Raw genomic sequence first — 14,789 nt, 5'->3', positions numbered from 1 at the left:
GTTTCTGTCATAAACACACACCAAACACTAACTTGACGCAGTCAAAACTTTCACATCATTTTTGAACAAAATTTCAAAAACTACACAGCAACATCCCTATTAAACTTCCTAAGTTCTTCCAAAACAAGTACAACATGATGCTCTTCAGTATGAAATTGGCTCATTTTGTCCCTAAGGGCAGAACACAGACCAAAACTACAGAAGCATTACTCCAAGTTGCATTCCTCATACAAAACAAATAAAGATTACTCTATTTCCAAGAAATTCAGAGAGCCAGCCACCAGGTTAATGACAAATAAAATTCTCAAAGGCAAATCAGACTACACAAGCATTGACAAAATTATTAATGGCTCTACTGGGACTCACACATCAACGGCATGCAACATGGAAAAACAATTACGATCACATGTTCACTAGTACATATTGTATCTCACAGTTAAGTGAAATCAATGATGCCCAGAGCAGGCATATCAATTACCATACGAGCAAAACACATATGAGCCAGAAGTACTTAAAAAATCTTGGTTCTGTAGATCACCAAAACCCCAGTCTATAGAAGACGTGCTTCATTTAATGTTTTTCTGGTAAAGTATTACGAAAATTGGATCAATACTGATGGAATAATCAGTTATGTTTACAACGAGGAAGGAAGGTGCTAAACAAATAAAAGAAATTTTACCTTGATGCCAAACACCCACTGCTTTATTCGCTAAAACAGATGACACACCACAATATGCCTCCTAATCTCAACCCAGTGTTGTAAAAAATAGTTTTAACAGTGAATATAATCAAGTCACAGTCACTGTTCCCCACAGAAGTACTCTGGCTGTTAAGGGTGCTCATGTAAACTTTTGAAATGAGGAATGAAACTCAAGTATTTCTGTTCTGCACAGTTAACATCAGAAAGGAACGACTCCTTGATTTCAAGAGGCAAATGTCAGCAACATAGTCAGTTGTCCTGATTTCCTTGACTCTCTCTCATTTAGGACCCAAAACACATTTATTTTGAATATTGAGAATAAGCTATATAGATTCTTTGAGACGACTAAGTGGCAAATTTGAGGGAGATGTCCTTATAGACTGAGTCCCTGATGAAACAATGACTCTGTTTTTCAAGTGAAAAAGCTTGCCATCATTTCTGGACACACGATCAATCTGAATTATCCAAGTTCCCAAAATGACAGTCATCACACATTTGCTGCCACTCCTAACAGACTCTAACTATGAAGTATTTTCTGTCTTTGTAAAATAAGGAGAAAGAAAAAAAAAACAAAAAACGAAAAACTGGATAGGGAACTCATCATCTAGCTAAATAATTTGCTATTCTATTTAGAAATTGCAGGTCATATTTTTCACTGATAAGAAAAACATTTACTATTAATTTTTCAAGCATAGTTTTCTTTTCAGCTTAACAGACATTACTGGGGCGCCTGGGTGGCTCAGTCGGTTAAGCGGCCGACTTCGGCTCAGGTCACGATCTCGCGGTCTGTGAGTTCAAGCCCTGCGTCGGGCTCTGTGCTAACTGCTCAGAGCCTGGAGCCTGTTTCAGATTCTGTGTCTCTCTCTCTCTCTCTCTCTGACCCTCCCCCATTCATGCTCTGTCTCTCTCTGTCTCAAAAATAAACGTTAAAAAAAAAAATTTTTTTTTAAATAAAAAAAAAAAACAGACATTACTTATCTGTTGGGAAACATGGGTTTTATTAATAAAAATTTTGACCTTTTTAAAAAATTTGCCTCAAATTATGGTACATCCATGCACAAAGTACTCTCTACATGATCTGTAGTTGCTAAATGTTTGAGAAACATCATGATGGTATATAAACAAATACTATTCTAATGTTCTATGTGATCCATGGGCAATTCTCTTCATAGGCCTAAATGTCTTGAAACATTCACCGTGTAACTATTTTTCCTTTCTTGTCATAAACAACTGGAATTAGCAATCTGTAATTCTTATCCATTTTTCTTATGTAAGTAACATTAAGATCCAAAAGACATACACATAGTGACAAGAAAAGAGAACATGTAATAGTTGCAAATTTCCTATGATAAATCTTTTCTCAGAAATATGGCTATTTGCTGTTTAATGGATCTATTCGAGAGACCTTGCTCATTGGAACTGCCTCAAATGAGGTAACAGATTTATGCTTGGACATCATCCTGGACTACCATCTCTGGCCCAGAGAAGGAAATAAAAGAGGTCCAAAGACCTCCCTCCCTTAGAAAGAGTCACCAGGTCAGGTTCACAGAGCTGAAATGAGTCACAGGCAAATCCCTCATGGATTTTTTTTTTTTAGAGTCACACTAAATGTTGATTCCCGATTGCTCTTGCTTTTGACATAATCCTCCTTCAGCAAAGAGCTGCAAACAGTGTGGATAATACCTGCTTGACGCAAGCACCACCGTAGGCAGAAGAGCATTTGGCAAGTGTCTGTATCTTGGTGTCCTGTAACTTCCAGAAAAGTAAGCCTAGCAGAGATGACGATCTCGCCATATGTAAAATTACAACTCTATATACTAAGTTGAACTATTGGTTTAGACTATAATCACCAATACCATGTATAAGGACCACTTAACCAGCAATTTCTCAAAGTTGTATTTGACTTTCTGTAACAGAGGTCCAACTACAACAGCTTCAACTAAGAAAGGTTGTTTGTCTCATGTAACCTGAAGTCCAGAAGAGGATTGGGCAGCTTCTCCAAAAAGTCATCAAGGAGGAGACCCAAATTTCTAGCTAGGCAGAAAGGGGAAAGGACCAAGGCCAAGGGCAAAGGCATGCCCCAGTCTAGTGTGTCCTTTTTCAGGAAAAAAAAAAAAAAAAAAAAAAAGGCATTCCTGAGTTCTACTCAGTAAACTTTCACTCACTACTTACTGGTCAGACCCGGGTGACATTGGCACCCCTAGCCTACCTGCAAGGAAGTCTAGAAGGTATTTTTATCTGGGCATGGTGTTGCACTAAACAAAACCAGGGTCCTTTAAGTAAGGAATAATAGGATAGATAGCAAGCAGGGAATAAGCAGCGGCTGCGAAAAGTCAAGGATATTTTAGGTGTTTGCTCAGGTTTCAAAAGTCAAAAGCCATGGACTCAAATGTGAAACTGTCTACCAAGTTCGGGGTTTTTCCTCCAAGAAATCATTCTAAGTTCCTGAAACCTTACTGTCAAACGTACTCATCACTCATCGTGACCGACTTATGTTACCCTACTCTCCTAAAAGGATTTACCACACCTTAAAAAACACAATCACAAAGAGCCTTTGAAAAAAAGACAAAGAGTCACTGACTCATCATCATCCTCTGAAGGAATCAAGCAAACACTCTAGCATTGTTGTTTGTTGATGTTTTTCCTGCTGATTCCATAAGAAATGTGTTTGTGCTTTTTAAAAACCAGGACAGTCTCCAAAACAAATCAGGTAAGAAGGAGGAATATAAAAACAAAGCCATCCTTGCTTGTAGACAGCTGCTTCAGCCCATTAGCACCTAGAGGTTCCCAAAGTAAATTAGAGACAAGTCTTCCAATTAATTAACTGTGGCATAATTATCACACAACTTGATAATTATAACACAGTGGCCTCACAGGCACAGAGGGCAGTCCCCTGACCTAGGTTATTTAAGCCAAGCACTGTCCCTCTCCTCTAGAAAGTGTATACCCAGTGACATAGGACAAGACAGAGAAAGGAAGACACAACTTCTCCAAATCTCAGACTGAAGAAACAATTCACTGCAATTTCCCTGATTTCACAGGGGAATGCTAAACAACATGTCTTTAGAAATGGGAATATTGGATTTTTGTCTGCTAAGATCTGTGAAAGTCAGCAGAGGAACACTTCCCTCCTGCTGGGAGGCAGCCTGTGAGAAGAAAAAAACACTCACCTACAAGTGGCAAGACCTGGGGGCTAACTGCAGTCCAAGATGCCCGAAGAAGTCACTTCATCCCCCCATCTTGATGTTTACATCTATAAAAAGACAGCATTGTACTGGATTAAAGATACCCATGTTATATTTCCCTCAGCAGTGGGCCAAACAGTCAGAAACATCTAAGCGTAGGGGCTGAGTGATTTTTTAAATGTGACTGAGTTGACCGGAAAGGAATATTGCAGCGGAGTAGGAGGACCTTAGGCTCACCTCATCCCATGCATACAACTAGATAAGTCTCAAATCATCCTAAATACCCTCGAAAGTAAAAAAATAAATACTCCAAAAATCAACCTAAAGACTGACAGAACAAACTCCACAACTAAAGGGAAAGAAGAGGACACATCAAAGAAGGTGGAAGGTACAGAGATGTGGTTTAGGGGAGAAATGGATGGCGGGATGCTGTGGAGGGGAGGGAGCCAAGGTTGCAGAGAAGGGCAAGAGAGAGAAAGGAGCACACAGAGGAATGCACAAGGAGAATACTTCCTAAAGCCATTGGCTTAAAAAACAAGAGGGGCTGAATTTTCTGAGTTCTTGCAACCAGTTCTTGCAACCCTGGGGCTTAAGCCCTGGAATTTTAAAAGTCAGCAGGCTTGGCTGGAATAGAGTCCAAAGGGCACTGTGCTGCTCCTGGAAAGAAGGCAAGGGAACAACCCAGGGATAGACAGCACAGAAACAGCAATCTGAAAACCACCTGGGGCACACAGTGGGGAGATTATTAACTCTTCTTGGAGTGTGTCCGTGAGAGACAGTGTTCATGAAGACATCTCTCTGAGAACAAAGAAGGTGGCCAGGGCCATTTCCCTCCCTTGCCCCTCAGCATAAACACAGGGCCACCTGTGGGAAGCAGCACTGACACTAGCTGCCCATCTTGCATACATCACGCCCCACCACCTTGCGCTTTGATGAGACTGCCCTTCTCAGTTGTGTTTGCCTCAGTCCCAGCGTGATGGGCCCCTCCCCAGGGGACCGGCACAAACCCCTGCCCACACCACATCTCCTGACCAGAGTTCTGCAGGGCCTCAGTTCTGAGAGAGGTGGTGTCAGATCTCATGTCACAAGCAGGCCAGAGCACACCTAGTTAAAACTCATCACTTTCAGGTGAAGGACCAAACACTACCCTCTGCAGGCAAGGAGAGCCTCTACAGATGACTGGCCTGAAGTATGAGCAGCCAAGCACAACAGCAGAGTGCATGCAGCACACAACAGAGACACTCCCTGAAGCACCAGGCCCTGGACACTACATGTCATCTTCTTCCTAAGACCATTACTTTCAGGGGCAGGAGACATAACTAGATTTTCTAACACAGAAGAAGGCAGAGACTTAGACAAAACACAAACATGGAGGAATTTATCCTAAATAAAAGAAAAAGATAAGGCCACAGCCAGAGATCTAAGTGAAACAGATATAAATAACATGGTTGATGGAGAATTTAAAGCAACAATCATAAGGACATCACTGGACTTGAGAAACAATAGAAGACATCAGCAAGACCACAGAGGTAAAAGTGTTAAAATATCAGAGATGACGAGTTCACTAAATGAGATTAGAAACAGGCTTGATGCAATAAACAGCAGGTTGGGAAGAAATAGAGAATGAATTAGTGACCTAGAAGACAAAGTAATGGAAAGTAATGAAGTTGAACAAAAGAGAGAAAGAAGAGTCCTACAACACAAGAATAGACTTAGAGAACTCAGTGGCTCCATCAAACACAATAACGTTCGTATTATAGGAGTCCAGGAAGAAGAAGAGAGAGAAAAGGGGGCGGAAAATTTATTTCAAGAAATAATAGCAAAAAAATCCGCTAATCTGGAGAAGGAAACAGACATCTGGATCAGGAAGGCACAGAGAACTCCCATTAAAATCAACAACGCAGGTCAACACCAAAGCACACTGTAATTAAATCTGTAAAATACAGTGATAAGGAAAAAAATCTTAAAAGCAGCAAGACAAAAGTCTTTAACTTACAATGGAACACCTATAAGGCCACCTGGAGATTTCTCAACAGAAACTTAGCAAGCCAGAAGGGAGTGGCATGATATATTCAACTTGCTGAATGGTAAAAATCTGATGCCAAGAATACTCTATCCAGCAAGGCTATCATTCAGAATAGAAGGAGCGATAAAGAGTTTCCCAGAGAAACAAAAACTAAAAGAGTTCATGACCACTAAGCCAGCCCTGCAAGAAACATAAAAGAGGATTCGCTGAGTGGAAAGGAGAGACCAAAAGTGACAAAGACAAGAAAGGATCAGAGAAAATCTCCAGAAACAACAAGAAAATAAGTAATAAAATGGCAATAAATACATATCTATCAATAATTACTTTGAATGTGGGGCACCTGAGTGGCTCAATTGGTTAAGCGGCCAACTTCAGCTCAGGTCATGATCTCACAGTTGATGAGTTCAAGCCCTGCACTGGGCTCTGTGCTGATGGCTCAGAGCCTGGAGCCTGTTTCAGATTCTGTTCTCCCTCTCTCTCTGCTCCTCCCCTGCTCACACTCTCTGTCTCAAAAAAAATAAATAAATAAAACATTAAAAAAATTTTTTAAATAATAATTACTTTGAGTGAAAAGTGAACTAAATGCTCCAATCAAAAGACATAGGGTGAGAGAATGGATAAAAAAACAAGACCCATCTATATGCTTCCTATAGAAGACTCATTTTAGACCTAAAGACACCTACAGATTGAAAGTGAGAGGATGGAGAAACATTTATCATACAAATGGATGTCAAAGTAGCTGGGGATGGGGGCGGGGAGCACCTGGGTGGCTCAGTGAGTTAAGGATCTGACTCTTGCTTTTGGTTCAGGTCATGATCTCACAATTTCTGGGTTCAAGCCCCGCATTGGGCTCTGTGCTGACAGCAAGGAGCCTGTTTGGGATTCTCTATTTCCCTCTCTCTCTGTCACTCCCCTGCTACCTCTCTCTCTCAATCTCTCTATATCTCTCTCTCTCTCTCTCTCAAAATAAATAAATAAATATTTTTTAAAAAAAGGAAGCTGGAGTAGCAATATTTATATCCTACAAACTAGACTTTAAAACAAAGATTGTAACAAGAAGTGAAAAAGGGCACTATATAATCACAAAATAAACAGTCCAACAAGATATAAATAACAATTGTAAATATTTATTCACCCAACAGGAGAGCACCCAAATATATAAAAAAAATTAATAACAAACATAAAGAAATTCATTGAAAATAATACAACAATAATAGGGGACTTTAACACCCTACTTAAATTAATAGACAGATCACCTAAACAGAAAATCAACAAGGAAACAATGGCTTTGAATGACACACGGGACCAGATGGACATAACAGATATATTCAGAACATTCCATCCTAAAATACCAGAATACACATTCTGTTCAAGTGCACATAGGACATTTTCCAGAATAGATCACATATTAGGTCATGAAACAGGCCTCAACAAATACAAAAAGACTAAAGTCATACCATGCACCTTTTCTGACCACAACACTATGAAACTAGAAGTCAACCACAAGAAAAAATGTGGAAACACCACAAATACATGGAGATTAAACAACATGCTACTAAACAACAAATGGGTCAACCAGGAAATCAAAGAAGAAATTTTTAAAAATACATGGAAACAAATGAAAATGAAAACACAATGGTCCAAAACCTTTGGGATGCAGCAAAAGCAGTCCTACGAAGGAAGTATACAGCAATACAGGTTCACCTCAAGAAGCAAGAAAAACCTCAAATAAACAACCTAACCTTACATCTAAAAGAGCTAGAAAAAGAACAACAAACAAAGCCTAAAGCCAGCAGAAGGAAGGAAATAATAAAGATTAGAGCAGAAATTGGGGCACCTGCGTGGCTCAGTCAGTTAAGTGTCCGACTTCGGTGCAGGTCATGATCTCACAGTTCATGGGTTTGAGCCCCGCATGAGGCTCTGTGCTGACAGCTCAGAGCCTGGAGCCTGCTTCAATTCTGTGTCTCCCTCTCTCTCTCTCTGCCCCTCGCCTGCTCACACTCTGTTTCTCTCTCTCAAAAATAAACATAAAAAAAATTTTTAAAAAGATTAGAGCAGATATAAATGATATAGAAGTGAAAAAAAAAATAAAAAAAGAACAGATCAATGAAGCCAGAAGCTGATTCTTTGAAATTAACTTCTAGCCAGACTTATCAAAAAGAAAAGAGAAAGGACTTTAATAAATAAAATCACAAATGAGAAAGGAGAAATAACAACCAACACCACAGAAATACAAACAATTATAACAGATTATGAAATATTATGCCAATAAATTGGACAACCTAGAAGAAATGGATACATTCCTACAAACATATAAACTACCAAAACTGAAACAGGAAGAAATTGCAAACTTGAACAAATCTATAACCTGCAAAGAAAGTGGCTCAATAATCAAAAAAATCCCAACAAACAAAAGTCCAGGACCAGATGGCTTCATAGGCAAATTCTATCAAACATTTAAAGAAGAGTTAATACCTATTCTTCTCAAACTATTCCAAAAAACAAATAGGAAAGAAAGGACAACTTCCAAATTCATTCTATGAGGCCAGACCTACTCTCATACCGAAATGAGAGAAAGACACCACTAGGGGCACCTAGGTGGCTCAGTCAGTTAAGCATCTAACTTTGGCTCAGGTCTGATCTTGCAATTCATGAGTTCGAGCACCGCATTGGGTTCTCTGCTGTGGGCACAGAGCTTGCTTCAGATCTCTCTCTCTCTCTCTCTCTCTCTCTCTCTCTCTCTCTCCCTCCCTCCTTCCCTCCCTCCCTCCCTCTGCCTTTCCCATGTTCTCTCTCTCTCTTTCTCAAAAAAAAAAAAAAAAAAAAAAAAAACAGGGGCGCCTGGGTGGCTTGGTCGGTTAAGCATCCAACTTCAGCTCAGGTCATGATCTCACGGTCTGTGAGTTCAAGCCCCGCGTTGGGCTCTGTGTTGACAGCTCAGAGCCTGGAGCCTGTTTCAGATTCTGTGTCTCCCTCTCTCTCTGCTCCTCCCCTGTTCATGCTCTGTCTCTCTCTGTCTCAAAAATAAATAAACGTTAAAAAAAATTTAAAAAAAAAAAAATTAAGAAAAAAGACACCACTAAAAAAGAGAGCTACAGCTAAATACCCCTGACAAACACAGATGCAAAACTTCTCAATCAAATATTAGCAAACCAAATCCAACAATACATTAAAAAAAATCATTCACCACTATCAGGTGGGATTTATACCTGGGTTGCAAGGGTAGTTCAGTATTTGCAAATCAATCAACATGGTAACCCACATTAATTTTTTAAAAAAAGGATAAGAACCATATCATCATTTCAATAGATGGAAAAAAAGCACTGGACAAAGTACAACATCCATTCACGATAAAAACCCTCAAAACAGTTGGTGTAGAGGGAACATACCTCAACGTAATAAAGGCAATATATGGAAAACTCACAACTAACATTATCCTAAATGGGGAAAAACTGAGAGCATTTCTTCTATGGTCAGGAATAAGACAGGGATGTCGACTCTCACCACTGTTATTTAAATAGCATAGTACTCGAAGTCCTAGCAATAGCAATCAGACAACAAAAAGAAATAAAAGGCAGCCAAATCAGCAAGGAATAAGTAAAACATTCACTATTTGCAGACGACACCATACTTTGTATAGACCTAAAGATGCCACCAAAAAACTGCTAGAACTGATAAACGAATTCAGTAGAGCTGCAGGATACAAAATCAACATACAGAAATCTGTTGCATTTCTATATACCAATAATTAGCATCAGAAAGAGCAATTACGGAACCAATCCCATTTACAACTGCACCAAAAACAGTAAGATACCTAGGAATAAACCTAATCAAGGAAGTAAAAGACCTGTACTCTACTCTCAAAACTATAAAATACTAATGAAAGAAATTGAAGATGGGGTGCCCGAGTGGCTCAGTTGGTTGAACTTCTGACTCTTGATTTCAGCTCAGGTCATGATCTTATGGTTTGTGAGAGGGAGCCCCGCATCGGGCTCTGCACTGACAGCTCCTCCCCTGCTTAGGATTCTCTCTCTCCTCTCTCTGCTCCTCCCCTGCTCGCTCGCTTTCTCTCTCCCTCTCTCTCTCAAAGTAAATAAACATTTTAAAAAAGAAAACAAAATCGGAGCACCTGGGTGGCTCAGTCAGTTGAGCGTCCAACTTTGGCTCAAGTCATGATCTCACGGTTTGTGCGTTTAAGCCGCACATCACGCTCTCTGAACACTTGCTCAGAGCCTGGAGCCTGCTTCAGATTCTGTGTCTCCTTCTCTCTCTGCCCCTCCCCCACTCACACTCTGTCTCACTGTGAAACATAAATAAATTTTTTTTAAAACTTAAAAAAAGAAAAGAAATTGAAAATGACAAAAAGAAATGGAAAGACACTCTCTGCTCATGGACTGGAAGAACAAATATTGTTAAAATGTCTACACTGTCCAAAGCTGTCTATACATTTAATGCAATCCTTATCAAACTACCCATAGCATTTTTCACAGAGCTAGAATGAACAATCCAAAAATTTGCATGGAACCACAAAAGGCCCCAAATAGCCAAAACAACCTTGAAAAAGCAAAGCAAAGCTGGAGGCATGACAATTCCAGACTTCGAGTTATACTGTAAAGCTATCGTGATCAAGACAATATGGTACTGGCACAAAAACACAGATCAATGGCACAGAATAGAAAACACAAAATTGAACCCACAATTATATGGTCAGTTAATTTTTGACAAAGCAAGAAAGAATACCCAGTGGGAAAAAGACAATGTCTTCAATACATAGTACTGGGAGAACCGGACAGTTACACGCAAAAGAATGAAACTGGACCACTTTCTTACACCATACACAAAAATAAATTCAAAATGGATTAAAGACCTAAATGTGAGACCTGAAATCATAAAAATCCTAGGAGAAAACACAGGTAGTGATTTCTTTAACATCAGCTATAGCAACTTCCTTCTAGATATGTCTCCTGAGGCAAGGGAAACAAAAGCAAAAATAAACTATTGGAATACATCAAAATAAAACCTTCCGCACAGCAAAGGAAACAATCAACAAAACCTAATAAAAAGCAACCTATGGAATGGGAGAAGATATTTGAAAATGACATATCAGATAAAAGGTCAGTATCCAAAATCTATAAAAACCAATCTCAACACCCAAAAAATAAATAATCCAATTAAAAAACGGGCAGAAAACATGAACAGACATTTTTCTAAAGAACACATACAGATGGCCAACAGACACATGAAAACATGCTCAACATCAGTTATCATCAGAGAAATGCAAATCAAAACTACAAGGAGATATCACCTGACACCTATCAGAATGGCTAAAACCAACACAAGAAACAACAGGGTTTGGTGAGGATGTGGGAACTGTTGGTGGGAACACAAATTCTTGCACTGTTAGTGGGAAGACAAACTGGTCCAGCCACTCTGGAAAACAGTAGGGAGGTTTCTCAAAAAGTTAAAAATAGAACTACCCTATAATCCAGCAATTGAACTACTAAGTAATTACCCAAAGAATACAAAAATACTAATTCAAATGGATACATGCACCCTTATGTTTATAGTAGCATTATCTACAATAGCCACGATATGGAGACAGCCCAAGTGTCCATGAAGAATGGATTTTTAAAGATGTGGTTATATAGGGGCGCCTGGGTGGCTCAGTCGGTTAAGCGTCCGACTTTGGCTCAGGTCATGATCTCGCGGTCCGTGGGTTAGAGCCCCGAGTCTGGCTCTGTGCTGACAGCTTAGAGCCTGGAACCAGTTTCAGATTCTGCGTCTCCCTCTCTCTCTGCCCCTCCCCCACTTGCACTCTGTCTCTCTCTGTCTCAAAAATAAATAAACATTAAAAAAAAATTTTTTTTAAATGTGGTTATATATAGGGCGCCTGGGTGGTTCAGTTGGTTGGGCGGCTGACTTTGGCCCAGAGCATGATCTCATGCTGACAGCTCAGAACCCGGAGCCTGCTTCAGACTCTGTGTCTTCCTTTCTCTGCCCCTCCCCCACTCACATTCTCTCTCTCTCTCTCTCTCTCTCTCTCTCTCTCAAAAATAAGTAAACATTAAAAAAATTTTAATAAAATAAAAAAAAGAAAATATGGTTTTACACACACACACACACACACACACACACACACACACAATGGAATATTACTCAGCCATAAAAAATGAAATCTTACCCTTAGCAATGACATGGACAGAACTAGAGAGTATGATGCTAAGTGAAATAAGTCAGTCAGAGAAAGACAAATATCATATGATTTCACTCATATGTGGAATTTAAGAAACAAAACAAATTAACAAAAGGGAAAAAAGAGAGAGAGAAAGAGGCAAATCAAAAAGAGACTCTTGGGGTGCCTGGGTGACTCAGTCAGTTACACATCCAACTTCAGCTCAGGTCATGATCTCATGGTTCGTGAGTTCAAGCCCCACGTCAGGCTCTGTGCTGACAGCTCAGAGCCTGGAGCCTGCTTCAGATTCTGTGTCTCCTTCTCTCTCTGTCCCTCCCCTGCTTGTGTGCTCTGTCTCTCACTCAAAAATAAATAAACATTAAAAAAAAATTTTTTTTAAACAGACTCTTAACTGTAGAGAACAAACTGATGGTTACCAGATGGGAGGGGTTGGAGGTATGGGTTAAATAAGTGATGGGGTTTAAAGTGGGCACGTGTGATGAGCACCAGGTGTTGTATGGAAGTGCTGAATCACTGTATTGTACACTTGAAACTAGTATTACACCAAAAAAAAAAAAAAAAGAAAAGAAACTAATATTACACTGTATGTTAACTAACTGAAATTTAAATAAAAACTTTAAAAAACAACGTGACCAGTTGAGAGAACCCACATATGGCATGTAAATACTAGACTGACAAAGCAGGAGTCAAGGGCATAAAAAGTGTTGATTCATACTGACCTCCTTCTTTGTCAACTACCATGCAAATGTCTGGGTTTCATAACATAATCATAATCATAGAATTAAACTTCAGCTGCTGAAAACAAAACAATTAATTACATTTAACTTCAGCTGTAATAAGCTAATTGACCTGTGTCTGATAGCAGCATGTCACATAACAGCGACTCTTAGGAAGAGGCTTTGTCCTCACTGGCTTACCAGATTGTGTGGGTATCCTAACTTAAAAGGAAAAAGAAGGCTCCAGACCTTTTCCAGGCTGACCTGCAGGGTCGAGCAGGCTGCATTTGTTCCGATGGGACACAGGTTGGCTCCCAGGGGAACTCAGAAATTATTTCCTAACAGTCTATGAGCCTAAATCAGGGGTTCTCAAACTTTAGTGCGCCTATAAATCACCTGAGAAACTTGTCAAAATGCAAATTCCTAAATCCCACTCCAGAGACTTTAGTTCAGTAGGTTTGGTGCACATTACAGGAATGAATATTTTAAAAACCACCAGAAGGTGATATAGGTAATCCAAAACCCACACTTGGAAACACCCTGGTTGTTCCAAAGCAGCTGGGAGGGGTCCTCGTACTAGAAAGCAGCCTGGGTTTTCTTCATGTGGCTAAAACTTGCACGGTCAAGAATTAAATTCCAAACCAGGATGAGAAATGGGTAGGCATTTGCTTCCAAGGAAGATCGAGGTGACTCGGCATGAATGGAGCAATGCATATTCCAGACAAACAGAGAAGTAAACGGTCCACAATCTCCCTCTCCCAGAATGGTGATACTGGGTAAGGCAGCAGCAGCATTAGATGCTGTGTGAGAATAAACCATTCACTCAATGGGTGAAAAACAGCACAGGCAGAGGTTCTAGAGAGCCCAGCAACCCTGAGCAGGAATTACGCAGCACCAAACAATTATTTTCAAGAATAAATCGTCTCCTTTCTTCCTACCTTTGCTTGTCTAAAGGTTTTGAGTTTCTCTACCTTCCTAATGGAAAGTCTCACCCCCTCAAGTCACACCACCTGGCTCAGTGATTGTCGATAGCAAAGATTTGAGGTTCTTCACCAAGAATCCTAAATCCTTCAAAAAAGCATGTCTGCATCCTTGTCTCTGAGCTCTGCCATCGGTAGCTTCTCCAACCCCTTTCCTACCCTTCTTGAGGATGTAGACCTTTGCAATGCTTTGACATGCTTTCGGTTGCCAGAATCTTGTCCACTCAGTAAGTTTCCAGATCATTAACTATTAATGAGGCAACTAATGGCTTATAATCAATAGTCACCTATTGATGACTAATCCTCTGGATTAGTTAGGGAACTGGAACTCCAAGTAAGACCCTTACCTTCTCTGCTCTTTAATGTCTACCCCTCATGGCACACTGCCAACATTCCTGGCATTGCAAGGTTTAGGGCCTCTGCACCTCCAAGATGGAGACAATCCAGAGAGCAATTCTGCCTCCTCCACAATCCCTGCTTCACACCCAGGAAAGCTACAATGAGCCCATGCTATTTTCCTCATTGCCCCCAAATGGGGGAATGCTAGGGTCCCAAGAGGTTGAAATTGGAAACTTCTGAACAGCTTTCAGTGGTATGTAAGCTCCCTGAGGGCAGAGACTTCATATGATTCACTCCTACATCCCCAATACCTAAAGCAGTGCCTGTCCATGGCAATGGACATAGTAAACAAATGTCCATAGTAAACAAATGATACTAGAAAGAGCTACTCTCAGCATCTGCATAAACCTTCCATGGGCTAGGCCTAAGGCTCATCCCCTCAATCCTCCATTTACAGTGGCATGCAGGAGCCTGACCCCAGCTTGGGACAGCTGAATGTACACACCCCTTCCCAACTATGCACGTCATTGGTAGCTTGGCCACGGTGGAAGTATCTATGCCATGAAAACTGGCAAACACAACAAATCAGGGCTTTCTCCAGACAAAGCCAGTTGTTAAATACTTACCAGCCCACCATGGCCCTTAAGACT

At 40.3% G+C, this 14,789-nt stretch overlaps 1 protein-coding gene across 1 annotated transcript in view; it reads right to left on the bottom strand.

Annotated features, from left to right (window-relative positions):
• GPR176 (G protein-coupled receptor 176) overlaps positions 1-14,789 on the bottom strand; it is a 124,645-nt gene that overhangs the window by 81,994 nt on the left and 27,862 nt on the right. The gene's annotated exons all lie outside the window — the stretch shown is intronic.

Source organism: Panthera tigris, chromosome B3 (genome assembly GCF_018350195.1).
Source record: "Panthera tigris isolate Pti1 chromosome B3, P.tigris_Pti1_mat1.1, whole genome shotgun sequence".
In the NCBI taxonomy this organism is placed as follows: Eukaryota; Metazoa; Chordata; class Mammalia; order Carnivora; family Felidae; genus Panthera; species Panthera tigris.
Note: the sequence above shows the minus strand (reverse complement) of the source record. Positions and strands in the feature narration are given on the sequence as shown.